The 15,913-nt window shown below is 36.7% G+C and overlaps 1 non-coding gene across 1 annotated transcript; it reads right to left on the reverse strand.

Annotated features, from left to right (window-relative positions):
- Nucleotides 1-641: 641 nt before the first annotated feature.
- Nucleotides 642-747, reverse strand: LOC123202516. The gene has a single exon (XR_006498988.1). It is a non-coding gene; the product is annotated as a U6 spliceosomal RNA (small nuclear RNA).
- Between the last annotated feature and the right edge of the window lie 15,166 nt (nt 748-15,913).

Here is a 15,913-nt window from a genome sequence, read left to right on the forward strand (position 1 = left end):
TAGAGGAAGATAATATAAAAAACAAGATGTAGAAAAAGCATATTGCAGGAAGGACGCCACAAACCTAGACTACCTAAAAAAAAACCTCAACAAGTCAACCAGGAGAAAGGTTAACCACCTAGAAGTAAGAGAAATTTGAATTTGAAAGCTCACAAGAAAGAAAGAAGCACCAGAGAACAAGCCAGAGCAAGATAAGAAAACTCAACCCACTGAAGTTGACCAAGAAGACCAAAAACAAGTGGAGAGCAAACCACCTTACTAATAGAGTCTAAACCAAAGAGCAAGAGACCAAAAGCGAACAAAACAAAGAGGGAATGAGGAGAGTTTAGGCAAACCCTTGCCAAAGAGGACAAGCCAACACCCATGAAGATGGAAAACACTAAATAAAGAGGAAAAACCACCTCAGCTTAGCCAAAGCCACAGAAACACAAACTTATGTAAACCATAGAACCTAATAGGATAATAAGCATTCCCAAAAAAAAAAGAAAAGAAGAGGATTTTTTTGCTTGAGGTGGTGGCCGACACCATATGGGCCACTAGCAAAGATCAGAACAGGGGATCAAACAGTTGAACAAAGGTTAAGAAAGGAGATAGTTAAGAGAGAAAGTGGAAAATTTGGCTAGTAACCTAACTTAGGCCTAAAAATTTTAGACCATTTCTAAATTTACGCGCATCATTCTTATGCAGGGGTCATGCTAATCTTCTTTGTATTATTCCAATTTTATCAGATGTCTCTGAATTTGTTTCCTTCTTTTCATCCGGTGTCCTTGTCTATCCCTTTCCCTTTGCTTTAACTTTCTTTTTTCAAATTTCATTTTTTTCAGCTTTAATGGTGTTTCTTAGTGTTAGGTCTTGATTATTAGGTATTTCTTGAGTTTTTTTAGCTTTAATGGTGTTTCTTAGTATTCTTTTAGAGTTTCTTGCTTTCAATTATGATTTCTTGAGAGTTTTTTCATGGATGTTGTTTTTTCATTTACTAATATTGCTTCCTCTTTGATCATTAGAGCTTTCCTTTAATTTTCAATTTCAAAATTCAGATTGTCCTTAAAAGCAAGTATTTGTAACCTTCACATCAAATTTCAATTACTTCCTTTTTTTTATTTTCTTGGGTTGTTGTTTCCTTTTTGGTGTGATGTGTGTTATCGACCATCTTCAATTATGATGTGTGTTTCCTTTTGGGTTGTTATTGCATTAATTAATGGAGAAAATTTTGAATGTTTCAATTGATTTGGTGACAAAGAATGCAAATTGATGCGAACCTCACAAATAAACTATGACACCCTACAAGCGAGCAAGGAAGTTAGAAACCCAGAAAAGCTAAATCAGATTTCAAATTAAAGAAAACCTTGACTGACCCAATGCCTATAATTGACACGAACCAAAAGTATAAAAAACCTTGACACAATGATTATGGATAATCATGAACCAAAAGTATAAAAACAATGACCCGATGTCTATAATTGACATGAACCAAAGGTATAAGTTGACTCCACACTCTAGAATAGAAAAGAAGGAGAGTGATAAATCATATTTGAATGTCACAAGAAAACATTCTTGATAAATTCATGAGTTCTCAAAAGAGCCAAGACAAAAGATCTCACAATTTCATTAAGCCATTATGTATCTTCTACCTCAAAGCTTACATGCTTAATTATAGTTATAGTCTAAATAGGATAATAATAAATATAATCTCTAGGATAATAACAATCCTAATTTGAATAATAATCCTAATCTAAATAATAATTTTAATGTAATTATAACTCCTAGAGAAAATAAAACTAAGATTTTTAAAATAAATAAAACTCCTAAACAACTAGAAAACTATAAATACTAGGAAGTTTAACTCCAATTGAATTCTCTTGCTTTCGTCACGTGAATTTTCACCTAATCAAGCTTTCTCTTCATATTTTGACAAGTAAAAACGTCACCAAGGATGTGCCAAGTCATTTCCCATGTGTTTGATGCTCTTCATGTCATTTGCCATGTCATCCTTGCCTACCACATCATGCTTCTTACTTTAGCTTGTGTCTTCAATGTTATCCAGCCTACCACACTCTTGTCATAGTCCTTCATTATTGGATCAAATGTTCTTGGTCTTCCATGGATCACATCATTCCCTCTTTTTTTAAAATGATTTATCCTCAAATTGTCACTTTTAGTGGAACTTTTATTTTGGCTTGATGACATGATTGTAACCTGCAAAATCAGTTAGAAAGGACCTCACACACTCCTCTCAAAAAAAAAAAATCACTGAACCACTCATGTTTACAAACTTTAAATTGGTTTTTTTAATTTCGTTTTTTTCTTTTTTTATTTCCTTTTTTCTAATTTAGAGCTGAGCTCTGATACCAACTGATGTGAACCTTGATGATTTGATGCAAGACCTAATGTCCAAGAAGATACTTCCTCAGGATTGAGTCAGTTTCATCACTGAATGATCTTTGACCTGAAACGATATAGAATCGTACGAACCTCAAAATCGTAATGGTGAATGTCATAAGACAAGGCTTGATAAGTTCAAAGGATTGATAGTTTTCAATAGTAAATGAAATTGTGCAAAAGTCGGCCAAAGATCTATTCATAATGAGAATTTGAGTTTATATAGTACAATGCTAACTTAACCCTAAATTACTCATGACCCAATGGACTTCCAAACTTCCCAAGCCTATTACCTAATTAATTACCTAAAACACTAATTAAATTTAAAAAAAAAATATGTCAATTGGGCTCAGTAAAGTTTAACCCTATCACAAACAAGATCACAATCATTAAAACCAAAAATCCTAAATTTGGTAAAACAAAAACTGTGTAATACATATTGAAACAGTTTTATTTGGGCCTCCAAATTGGGTTCAACCAACAAAGCTAGTTTTTTTATAGAGCTCGAAATGAGCTTCCTGTTGATATATTACAGGCCTTATAACTCTACTGGATCAAAAGTTATGGCCATTCAAAGTCAATCTGCGCATAGGCTCAGACCTGAATCAAGTTGACCTCTCAGTTGGCTCCTTCAAGCATCCAATCATCCTTAAGTGAGCTGGTTTTAGTCTCTAAGCCCTCCACGAGCCTAACTAAAGCCTATTGCATGTTCTTAGCTTTGCTTTTCGTAATTGACCCAACCGGAATATGTAACGGATCTCCTTGATGGCTTGAGTTCTTGATTTATTCCTAAAAATTTAAATTTTCCTTAAAAATTTTGGTATTCCTAAATTGGGGGATTAGACCTTGGTTATTTCTTTAATTGCTTTGAATTTTTAGGAGGGGATTTTGTGTGATCTAAGGAAGTTATTTCTTTTCCTATTTTCGGCCAAGTAGCTTAATAAAAAGAAAAAAAGCAGAAAAAAAAGGAAAAAAAGTTAGAAAAACATTTTAAAAAAAAAGAGATCAAGGAGAAAATTAGCACACTTACCTCCTTTGAATTTGATTTCCTTTATTCTTGTTATCTCTTTTGAATTTCTTTCCCTTGACTATTCATTCTTGTAATTGTGTTCATTTTTTTTTCGATTCTAAACAAATTCCTTCTTCTTGAATCTTAGTCTCTTTTTTTTCTTTGAGTAGTAGGTAACCGTAACGTAACCTAGGTTGACTAGTGGTCGTTTATCACAAGTACCGTTTTGATTTGTTTGTATAAAAAAAAAGTTCCAGATTAGAGAGTTGGTGAAAACACGAGCGTAAGTGTAAACATGTGAGGGAGCGTGCAAGGATTATTATTGTTCACAAACACATATTGTTTTCTAAGATTATAACATGGTAGAAGATTCAGGTAAAACCGAGACTTTTACAATGCAAGCAATCTAACAACAGTTGAAGCAATTTTAATGTAATAAGGAGTGTTAATGATAGATTGGACAGATTAGAGCAACAATAGAGTAATAGAGGGGAAAGTAGTATAACTAAAAGTAGGAGAAAAAGACCAACGATGAGAGATGAGGATAGGATAGTTACTGACAGCAAGAATGATGAAATAAGTGATAGGCTGAATAGTATAAGGAGTAAGGGAGGACATCAAAGTCATAGAAATACTCCCCCCAACCCTTAAACACTTATAACCATTAGCCTTTACCTACTAGCCATTACCAAAAAGGTCTCATAAAAGAACTTCATCCTCATCCTCTTCACCTCCTCATCCTTGGGAATTTTCCCACATAGCACTAAAAGAAGAGGTCAAAGGAGAACTTAAGGCCATTAGGGACCAAATGAATCAAATGATGCGAATGATGAGAGACTTGACTCTCACTCAAAGTTGGGCACCCTTATCACAACCCTAAACTTCAACACAAAGCCAAATATCCCCTCCTCCACCTCACCCAACCCAACTACATCAACCAAGAAGACATATTAGACATTTCCCTCCTCCTCCTAAACATCATAGGGAGGAATTGATGCTTCATGATTATTCAAGTGAGGAAGAGCAAGAGAGGCCATCTAGGAGAGAAAAGGATGATGATAGGGGTTTAACGATTGAAATTTCGGAATTCAAAGGGAGCATGAGTCCGGATGATTTTGTTGATTGGTTACATACTATAAAGAGAGTTTTTTAATATAAAGGCTATTCGGATGAGAAGAAATGTAAGCTTGCCATCTTGAAATTCAAGGATAATACATCCTCGTGGTGGGAAAATCTTAAAAAGCAAAGGGAAAGGGATGGTAAAGAGAGAGTGAGATCTTAGGAGAAACTAAAGAAGCTTATGAAGAGAAGATTCCTCTCGGACAACCATAAACAAGATCTTTACCTCAAACTACACAACCTTAAGCAAGGATGTGATGGAGTAAAACATTACATAAGGGAGTTTGAGAAGCTATTAATGAGGAGTGAGTTGCCGAAAGTGAAAGAGCAAACCATTGCAAGATTCATTGGTGGCTTGAACCAAGACATTGCTCATATGGTAGAGTTGCAACCATATTGCACTTTTGAAGATGTTTGTAAGTTGGCTATTAAGGTGGAGAAGCAAAAGAAGGCCATGAAGTCTACAGTTGCCAATCCATTTACCAAGAGGATTTCATTCTCCAAAAGTCCTCCTTTCAACAAGGGAACCACCTTTCAAAAGGGTTCCCTATCCAACTATAAGGCTGTTAAAACCACTTCCAAAGAGAAAGGGAAAAAGAAGGTGGTAGAACCTAGTAAGAACAAACCAAAGATGGGAAAACTTGATCTCTCTAATAAAAAGTGCTTCAAATGCCAAGGCTATGGACACTTCCAAGCCGAATGCCCAAATAGAAGAGCTTTGTCATTGATGGAGATTCAAGCTATTGAAGAATCTCTTCAAGAAGATGAAGATAATGTAGATTATGGCCATGAAGATAGAGCTGCCGAAGAAGAAAAAGAAGAGGTTATGCAAAAGGCTGATGAAGGAGAGATGTTAGTGATTTAGAAGAGGATTGCATTCCAAGTCCTTTCTACATAAGGAACAAAGGCTCCAAATTTTCCAATTAAGATGCACCATTAGAGGCAAGGTGTGTTCTTTAATTATAGATAGTGAAAGTTGTGCAAATGTGGCTTCATCTACATTAGTGGAGAAACTTGGATTGTCTACTGTACCTCATCCTCAACCATATAAGCTCCAATGGTTGAGTAATGGGACCAGCCTTCAAGTAGCCAAACAAGTACTTGTTTCTTTCTCCATTGGCAAACATTACCAAGATGAGATTGTGTGTGATGTAGTTCCCATGGATGCATGCCATTTGTTGCTAGGGAGACCTTGGCAATTTGATAGAGAAGTAACTCATAATGGTAAAAAGAACACTTATTCCTTCAAATTCAAGGGGAAGACCATTACTTTGCTACCTCTTAGTCCCCAAAAAACTAATAAGGCTATCAAAGGGAAAGAAGCTAGAAGGGAAAATATGTATATGAATGGGCAACAAGTAGAAAAGGCTCTTTTGAATTTGCAATCTGTCTTTACATTACTTATAGTTGAAGGGGAGATCAAACACGAGAAGAAAGAAGCCCATCCCTTAGTTCAGCCTCTCTTAGCTGAATTTGAAGATGTGTTCCTACTAGAGCTTCCATCCGATCTCCCTCCTATAAGAGGCATTGAACATCAAATTGACTTGGTTCCAGGTGGCCTATTGCCTAATAAGCCAGCCTATAGATGCAATCCCATGGAGACTAAAGAGTTGCAAAGGCAAGTGGAAGAATTGATTGAAAAAGGCTTTGTAAGGCCTAGCATGAGTCCATGTTCCGTTCCAGCCCTACTTGTTCCCAAGAAAGATAGCTCATATAGGATGCGTGTGGATAGTAGAGCCATTAACAATATAACCATCAAGTATTGGTATCCCATCCCTAGACTTGATGACATGTTTGATGAGTTACATGGTGCTTATGTCTTCTCCAAAATTGATCTAAGGAATGGCTACCATCAAATAAGGATGAAAGAAAGAGATGAATGGAAGACAACTTTCAAGACTAAAAGAGGCTTATATGAGTGGTTGGTTATGCCCTTTGGCCTTTCAAATGCTCCAAGCACCTTCATGAGACTTATGAATGAGGTACTCAAACCTTTCATTGGCTCTTTTGTTGTTGTGTAGTTTGATGACATATTAGTGTATAGCAAAACTTGTGATGATCATGTCTTGCACTTAAGGAGTGTGTTTGATGTATTGAGAAAGAATAAGTTATATGCAAAGGAAGAGAAGTGTGAATTCTTTGTAGACCAAGTTGTGTTCCTTGGATATGTAGTTTCCAAAGATGGCATCCGAGTAGATCAATCCAAGGTAGAAGCCATTAAAACTTGGCCCCAACCGAAGACTCTTATTGAAGTAAGGAGCTTCTATGGCCTTGCTTCTTTCTATAGGCATTTTGTGCCTAATTTTAGCACTCTTATGGCTCCCATCACTGAATGCATGAAGAAGAATGCGTTTGAATGGTCCACGGCAGCCTCCAAAGCATTTGAGGAGATTAAAAAGAGGTTATGTGAAGCCCCCATCTTAGCCTTACCTGACTTTGATAAAGTATTTGAAGTGGAGTGTGATGCTAGTAGAGTTGGCATTGGGGCAGTCCTTACTTAAGTTAAAAGACCCATAGCTTATTTTAGTGAGAAACTTAATGATACAAAGAGGAGATATTCTACCTATGATAAAGAATTTATGCTATTGTTAGGGCCTTAGATCATTGGAGTCATTACTTAAGGCCTAAGCAATTTGTTCTCCATTTAGATCATCAAGCTTTGAAGTTTCTTAGTAGCCAACAAAAGATAAGTGCAAGGCATGCTAAATGGGTAGAATTCCTTCAATCTTTTTCTTTTGTTTCTTCCTATAAGCAAGAAGCTTCTAATGTAGTTGTTGATGCACTCTCAAAGAGACATTATCTATTATCCATACTTGATGCACGGGTCCTTGGGTTTCAGCTCATGAAAGATTATTATCATAAAGATGAAGAGCTTGAAGAGATCTTGAAGAAATGTTCAATGAGTGCCTATGAAGAATACACTGTCCAAGATGGTTTCCTCTTCAAAGGAACCAAATTATGCATACCTAAGGGTTCTTTTATAGGGCTTCTCATTAGGGAGACAAATGGTGGTGGGTTGACAGGTCATTTTGGCATAATTAAAACCTTGGAGATGCTTAAGGAACATTTCTATTGGCCTAAGATGGTTGGTGACGTCCAAGCCATTGTAGTAAGGTGTAGCACTTGTCAAAGGTCCAAATCTCATTTCAAAGCTGGTCCTTACATGCCTTTGCCGGTTCCAAAGCAGCCTTGGGAAGATCTAAGCATGGATTTTGTGGTAGCTCTTCCTAGAACTCAAAGAGGGTAGGATGCAATAATGGTGGTGGTTGATAGGTTTTCCAAAATGGCTCACTTCCTACCATGCACCAAGACTGAAGATGCAAGCAAAGTGGCTGACTTATTCTTCAAATAAGTGGTGAGACTTCATGGAATCCCTAGAACCATAGTTTCGGATAGGGATACCAAATTCTTAAGCCATTTTTGGAGGACTTTGAAGAGTAAATTGGGCACTAAACTCATGTTTAGCACCTCCCATCACCCACAAATGGATGGCCAAACTAAAGCAACCAATAGAACCTTGGGAGCCATTTTGAGAACCATGGTCAGCAAACACTTGAGAGATTGGGATTTGAAGCTTGCTTAAGCTGAATTTGCATATAATAGGAGTCCAAGCATTACAACCAGACATTCTCCATTTGAGGTAGTGTATGGTCTCAATCCTTTAACTCTTTTGGATCTAACTTCTTTGCCTCTTAATGTACAAATTCATAAGGAAGCCAAGGAGAAAACTACTACCATGAAGAAACTCCATGAATCCATCAAATTTCAGATCATGAAGACCAATGAAGCTCACAAGAAGAAGGTCAACAAGCATAGGAAGCCATCCATTTTCAAACCTGGTGACTTGGTTTGGGTGCATTTGAGAAAAGAGAGATTTCCAAGCAAAAGGAGAAGTAAGTTAGGTCTAAGGGCTGATGGACCATTTGAAGTGCTTGAGAGGGTGAATGACAATGCATACAAGGTGAATCTTCTAGATGAAATAGGAGGAGTCTCAGCCACCTTCAACGTTGGAGATCTTTCATCATACATAGAGGATGGTCACCTTGAGGACTTGAGGGCAAGTCCTTCGCAACCCGGGGTGGATGATGTATCTCCAGCCACTTCAACATTTTTAGCCCCCAAGTTCTTAGCCATGCACCACTCAGCCCAAGCTAATAAAGGGAATGAGGGAAAAGCTCCATACAAGTCCAAAGAACCTTTGCCATCTCCAATTTGGCCCAACTTTACTTTTGGTGTACTTTCATTACTTGTATCCAAGGCCTTAATGAAATGGAAGCTTAAATGAGTCCAAGAAGCCAACTACAAGCACACTTTGAAGCCCAAGTAGATGAGGCAGCCACTCATCACTTAAATTGGAGCCCAAGATGCCATGAAGCCCATTTAGTTGAATTGCAACTAAAAAGGAAGCAAGTAACTTTAGTTGGTGGACATAGTTCCACTTTTTAGGGAAAAGTTGTTCCCTTTTGTTATTTTCTTCATTAATATGGTATGACCTTAATTTATTTGATTGGCTAAGCTTAAATGAAGGGCATAGCTTACTTGTCTAATTAATGCTCATTTTGCCACCACTTCCTCTTGCATATAAGAGTGGCTTTTTTCACTTGTAAACTTTAGACTCCTTTGATAGTGAAGTTTTCAAGCAAAGCTTTGTAGCTTTTCTTTCTTTATTTGTTCTTTTATCCAATTCATCTTGGAGGAAGAATTAGTGGTGGAAAATCCCAAGGTTGGTGGAACTTTCCTTTATGCCTTGGTTAATTTTCTTGTTACCCTTGAAATCCAAAGTGTGAAGGTGTGAATGTGTGTTGTATGCCTCAGAAACTGTTCACAGCATATGATTTTGCAATTTCCAGTTTTTACCAGCAAATTTTGAAACAAGTTTTGAATGTCTTGTTGATTGAGTTGTGATTGCTATTATATACCATTAGAAAGCCCTTTGAATTCCCTTTCCATTGATATATAATTTGTATGATTTGGAGGTCATTTGATTGGTTAAAATTAAAAAAAAAAAATTGCCATTGTGCCATATGAACAGTAATTTCCAGAATTGAGTTTGTGTGGTGTTGCATTGTCTTGATGAAAATGCACCAAAAGTTGAACAAGAGGCATGCAAGGTGGGTTGAATACATCGAAAGTTTTTCTTATGTTTTTCATTACAAACAAGGTAAGGAAAATATTGCGGCAGATGCATTATCTCGTAGGTATACTCTAACCTTGACTTTAGATACTAAGTTACTTGGTTTTGGGTATATAAAAGACTTGTATGTGAATGATTTTGACTTTTCCAGTATTTATGAAGCTTGTGAGAGAACTGCATTTGGTAAATTTTGTAGGCATGATGGTTATTTATTTCGAGAAAATAGATTGTGTACGCCTATGAGTTCCTTATGTGAATTGCTTGTGAGGGAAGCACATGGGGGTGGATTAATGGGTCATTTCAGTATAACTAAGACTTTAGATGTACTACAAAAGCATTTCTTTTGGCCATATATGAAACGAGATGTAGAGCGCATTTGTACTCATTGCATTAAGTGTAAACAGGCCAAGTTTAAAGTCTTACCCCATGGTTTATGTACACCTTTACCTATTCCTACTGTACCTTAGGAGGATATCTCTATGGACTTTGTTTTAGGGTTACCTAGGTCTAGGAAGGGTAGTGATTCAGTTTTTGTCGTGGTTGATAGGTTTTCAAAGATGACACATTTTATTCCATGTCGTAAAACTAATGATGTAACTTACATTGCTAATTTGTTTTTTAGGGAGATCGTGCATTTGCATGAAGTTCCAAAGAGTATTGTATCTAATCGTGATGTGAAGTTCTTAAACTATTTCTAGAAGGTATTGTGGGGTAAGTTAGATACTAAACTATTATTTTCTATAACGTGTCACCCACAGACGGATGGACAAACAAAGGTAGTCAATAGAATTTTATCTCAATTATTACATGTATTAGAAAAGAACTTGAGAACTTGGGAGGATAGCTTGCCGCATGTAGAATTTACATATAATAGGGTTGTGCATACATCTACTGGTTTTCACCTTTTGAAGTTGTTTATGGTTTTAATCCACTTACACTTTTGGACTTGTTACCTTTACCTATTGAGGAATGTACCAGTTTAGACGATAAAAGGAAGACAAAGTTAGTTCAACAGCTTCATGAGAAAGTTAGGCAAAATATTGAGAGGAAGATTGAGTAATATGCCAAACAAGCTAACAAAAGAAGGCACAAGGTGGTTTTCCAACCTAGTGATTGGGTTTAGGTGTACATGCAGAAGGAATGGTTTCCATCCCAAAGCAAATCTAAGTCGCATCCGAGGGGTGATGGTCCATTTCAAGTACTCGAGCAGATCAACAATAATGCGTATAGATTGGATCTTCCAGGTGAGTATAATATAAGTGCTACTTTTAATGCTTCTGACCTATCTCCTTTTGATGATGTAGATTTGAGGACAAATCCTTCTCAAAAGGGAGGGAACGATGGAAGCATCATAGGTGTATCGAGCCATCAAGGAGATCTGTTACATATTCCGGTTGGGTCAATTACGAGGATTAGAGCTAAGAAGATGCAACAGGCCTTAAAGACTAAAACTAGCTCACTCAAGGAAGATTGTATGCTTGAAGGAGCCATCCAAGAAGTCAACTTGATTCAGGTTCGAGCCTATGCACACACAAACTTTGAACGACCATAACTTTTGATCTAGGAGGAGTTATAGGGCCTGTAATATATCAACGCAAAGCTCGTTTCGAGCTTTATAACAAATCAGCTTTGCTGGTTGCACAAGCCTAAATAAAACTGTTTCAATGTGTATAACGCAGTTTTTATTTTATCAAATTTAGGATTTTCGATTTTAATGTTGTGATCTTGTTTGTGATCGGGTTAGACTTTATTGAGCCCAATTGACATATTTTCTTTTAATTTAATTAGTGTTTTAGGTAATGGGCTTGGGAAGTTTGGAAGTCCATTAGGTCATGGGTAGTTTAGGGTCAAGTTGGCATTGTACTATATAAACTCAAATTCTCATGATGAATAGATCTTTGGCTGACTTTTGCACAATTTCGTTTACTATTTAAAACTATCAATTCTTTGAACTTATCAAGCCTTGTATTGTGGCATTCACCATTATGATTCTGAGGTTCGTACAATTCTATATCGTTTCAGGTCAAGGGTCATTCAGTGATGAAACCGATTTAGTCTTAAGGAAGTATCTTCTTGGGCGTTGGGTCTTGCATCAAATCGTCAAGGTTCACATCACAAATGCATGTATGCATCCCAATCATGTTGGTTTAGATGATATAGAAGACGTGGCCCTTAATGGGAATGGTCATTGTCTAGAAAAACTTAAGATTGATTCAGTTAAGCTTTCAACCTTCCAGTATGAGAAAACCATCCTAATACCGTACTCTATGGTGGCTAGAAAGAGCATTCAAGTGGCTTATGTTGTTGGATTGACTTATTAGAATAATTTATTTGCAAAAAAACCAGTGTATACAATTTTAAAATACATTCAACCATCATTTCCCTCCAAATTGAGGAAATTCTATGTTACTCCTCCTTTAGAAGTGGATAAGGAAAGAGCCAAAAAAAGGGAAAGATATGTTATCAACTTTTTCATAGGTAAGAAATTACCTTTCTTACTTGTAAAGAGATATGCGAAGTGGAGTTGGTCGAAATTTGGCCTTGTCGACTTAATATCGACGAGAGCAGGGATGTACCTTCTAAAGTTCAAGGAGTATGAAGGAATGATGAAAGTGCTAGAGCATCTTGGATGATCAGAGGGCAATCTTTCTTTGTGCAAAAATGGGACAAGAACATTTCCTTGGTAGCGGAAAACATAAGAAAGGTTGCTATATTGAATGTTGAACTTTGTTTGGATCAAACTTTGTCTCCCGAATAATGAGAATGTTAGACTTAAAGTGGAATATACTTAGAGACCTATAAAATGTAATTTGTGCAAGACCTTCGATCATGGTTTAGAGGATTTTAAAAAGAAAATTAATTGCAATGCTAACTTTAAAAGAGGACAATTCCGAAAAAAGAATTAAAAGTTTGAACAAGGTGATAAGGTAAACATCAGAAGAAAGAAGAAAATTGAGGGAATGCAATGGAGGGTGAAGAACCGACCTTAAAAAAAGGTTGAAAAGACTCACAAATCTTTTTCGGCACTAAAGAATATTGGTGTGGAGGAAGTGGTTCTTTGTCGGGATCTAATTAAAGGTTAAGGTTATAAAAGAAACTAAAGGGGCCATATCTTCTAATAGCAAACCCAAGGATGAGAAGCACACACCCAAGGATGTCAAAGGAATGTCAATTCACATTGAATTGGATCTTGGGGAGGAATGAGCTTCCTTATGCAATCCTTTTGGTGAGGGTTTAAAGGTGATGTATACATGGCTTCATTGTCATTTTTGGGTTCCAAGCCATCCTCAAGTCTTCATGTAGCTTTTGAAGCCAAGAAGAATGAAACTCTAGCAAATCCCAAGCCAAAGGAAGCATTGCACCTTCAATTTTGGCCCAACTTCACTTTTGTGCATAACCTCATTAGTTGTACTCAAGAATCCCTTGAGTAGTTGGCTCTTTTGGCCTAAAATAAGCTTCACATGGTGCCTTTCCAAGCCCAATCCGCCCAAGACTCTTTTGAAGCCCATTTTAACTCAAACTTATGTATTTAGTTGGCTTAGAACTAGATAGAAACTTGGTTGCAAAGCTAGGAGACATGGTTCCTAGATTTAGGGAAAAGACAACTCATTTTTGTCTTTAGCAACTAAGAGGTATGGCTTAGCTTAATTCAAGGGATTTTTGTATTAAAATATTAATAGATTTTGTATTGGAAAGTCCATTTTGCTGTCACTTTTTCCCTATATAAAGGGTGGTCATGCTTTTGTAAGAGTTTAGACAATTTGATGTAATAAAAGTTTGAAGCAAAGCTTTGTTGGCTTTCTCCATTTTCCTTTATCCAATTCATTCTTGGTGGAAGAATTGGTGGTGGAAGACCCCTAGGTTGGTGAAATTTCCTTTATACCTTGGTTAGTTTCCTTGTTACCCTTGAAATCCAAAGGGTGAAAACGTGAATGTGTGTTGTATGCCTCGGTTTACTGTTCACAGTGTGTGATTTTGCAATTTCCAGTTTTTGCCAGCAAATTTTGAGGCTAGTTTTGAATGCCTTGTTGATTGAGTTGTGGTTGACATTATATACCGTTAGAAAACTCTTTGAATGCTTTTTCCAATTATGCATAATTTGTATGATTTAGAGGTCATTTGATCATTTAAAACTGAAAGTCAAATTGCTACTATGTCAAATGAATAGTAATTTTCAGAATTGAGTTTGTGTGTTGTTGCATTGTCTTGATGGAAATGCACTATTTGGTATCATAACCTAGGCTGTTTTTGTGATTTGTTGACTATAATCTTCTTCCCGAAGCTAGTGTTCACAATAAAGTTACTATTCACATAACCTTAATTTGCCTAAAACACAAACCTTCTTTAACCTAAACACTTACCAATACTCCTCCCAACCCTTAAACACTTATAACCATTAGCCTTTACACACTAGCCATTACCAAAAATGTGTTATAAAAGAACTTCATCCTCATTCTCCTTACCTTTTCATCCTTGGGAATTTGCCCACATGACACTAAAAGAAGAGGTCAAAAGAGAACTTAAGGCCATTATGGACCAAATGATGCAAATAATGAGAGACTTGACCCTCACTCAAAGTCGGGCACCCTTATCACAACCCCAAACTTCAACACAAAGCTAAATATCCCCTCGTCAACCTCCAACCCAACTGCATCACCCAAGAGGACATATTAGACCTTCCCCTCCTCCTCCTAGACATACTAAGGAGGAATTGACGTTTCATGATGATTCAAGTGAAAAAGAACAAGAGAGGGCACCTAAGAGAAATAAGGATAATGATAGAGGATTGAAAATTGAAATTCTGAAATTTGAGGGTAATATGGATTCGAACGACTTTGTTGATTAGTTGTATTCCATAGAAAGGGTTTTTAAGTACAAAGGCTATTCGAATGAGAAAAAGTGCAAAATAGCCACCCTAAAATTTAACTTCTTTGTGATGGGAAAATTTAAAAAAACAAAGAGAAAGGGATGGTAAAGAGAAAGTTAGATCTTGGGATAAACTTAAAAAGCTTATGAAAAGGAGATTTCTTCCCGACAATCATAAGCAAGACCTTTACCTCAAATTGTACACTCTCAAGTAAGGAAGTGATAGTGTTGAGCATTATATAAGGGAATTTGAGAAGCTATGATGAGGAATGAGCCGCCGGAAGTAAAGGAGCAAACCATTGCAAGATTTATTGGAGGATTGAATCAAGACATTGCTCATATGGTGGAGTTGCAACCATATTGCACTTTTGAAGATGTGTGTAAGTTGGCTATTAAAGTGAAGAAGCAAAAGAAGGCCATGAAACCCATGGTTTCCAAGTCATTCTCCAAAGGGACATTATTTAACAAAAACACATCTTTCACTAAGGGAACTACCTTCCATAAAGGTTCCCCATCCTACACAAATGTTGTTGATTCTTCGTCCAAGGAGAAAGGCAAGGAAAAAATGGTGGACCCAACTAAGGACAAGCCTAATATGGTAAAGACCAACCTCTTCAACAAAGAGTGCTTTAAATGCCAAGGCTATGGACACTTCCAAGTTGAATACCCTAATAAGAGAGTTTTATCCTTGATGGAGATACAAGCAATTCCTTAAGTCTCTATGCAGCCTTTGAAGCCAAGAAGAATGAAGTTCTAGCAAATCCCAAGCCAAATGAAGCATTACACCTTCAATTTTGGCCCAACTTTACTTTTGGGCATAACCTCATTAGTTGGACTCAAAAATCCCTTGAGTAGTTTGCTCTTTTGGCCTAAAATAAGCTTCACATGGTGCCTTTCCAAGCCTTATCCTCCCAAGAATCTTTTGAAGCCCATTTTAACTTAAATTTTTGTATTTAGTTGGCTTAGCAAACAATTGGGGTATCCCTCACTCAATATTTGAGTAGGCTTAGTATGGTGTTTCCCTTTAAAGTGATTGTTTTGAGATGTATACTTGGATCTCTTTGATCCATTGTTTGTTTTTTAGAGCTTTCTTGTTTGTTTCGGCATAACCTAGGAGCTTGTCCTAGGTATGCTTGTGTAAAGCTTAATCTAGGGGCTTTGTCCTAGATAAGCTCTTGTATATCATTTCTTTGGTATAAATTTATTATTACTTACCAAAAAAAAAAACTAGATAAAAACTTGGTTGCAAAGCTAGGAGACATGGTTCCTAGATTTAGTGAAAAGACAACTCACTTTTTGTTTTTAGCAACTAAGAGGTATGACTAATTGCAATTTTAGCAAAAAAGTTTAGTCTTGAAGAACTTCTCCCTTCTCTCTCTTAAAAATAATGCTCTCCCTTCTTTCTA

This window comes from Mangifera indica, chromosome 18 (assembly GCF_011075055.1).
Source record: "Mangifera indica cultivar Alphonso chromosome 18, CATAS_Mindica_2.1, whole genome shotgun sequence".
Lineage (NCBI taxonomy): Eukaryota > Viridiplantae > Streptophyta > Magnoliopsida > Sapindales > Anacardiaceae > Mangifera > Mangifera indica.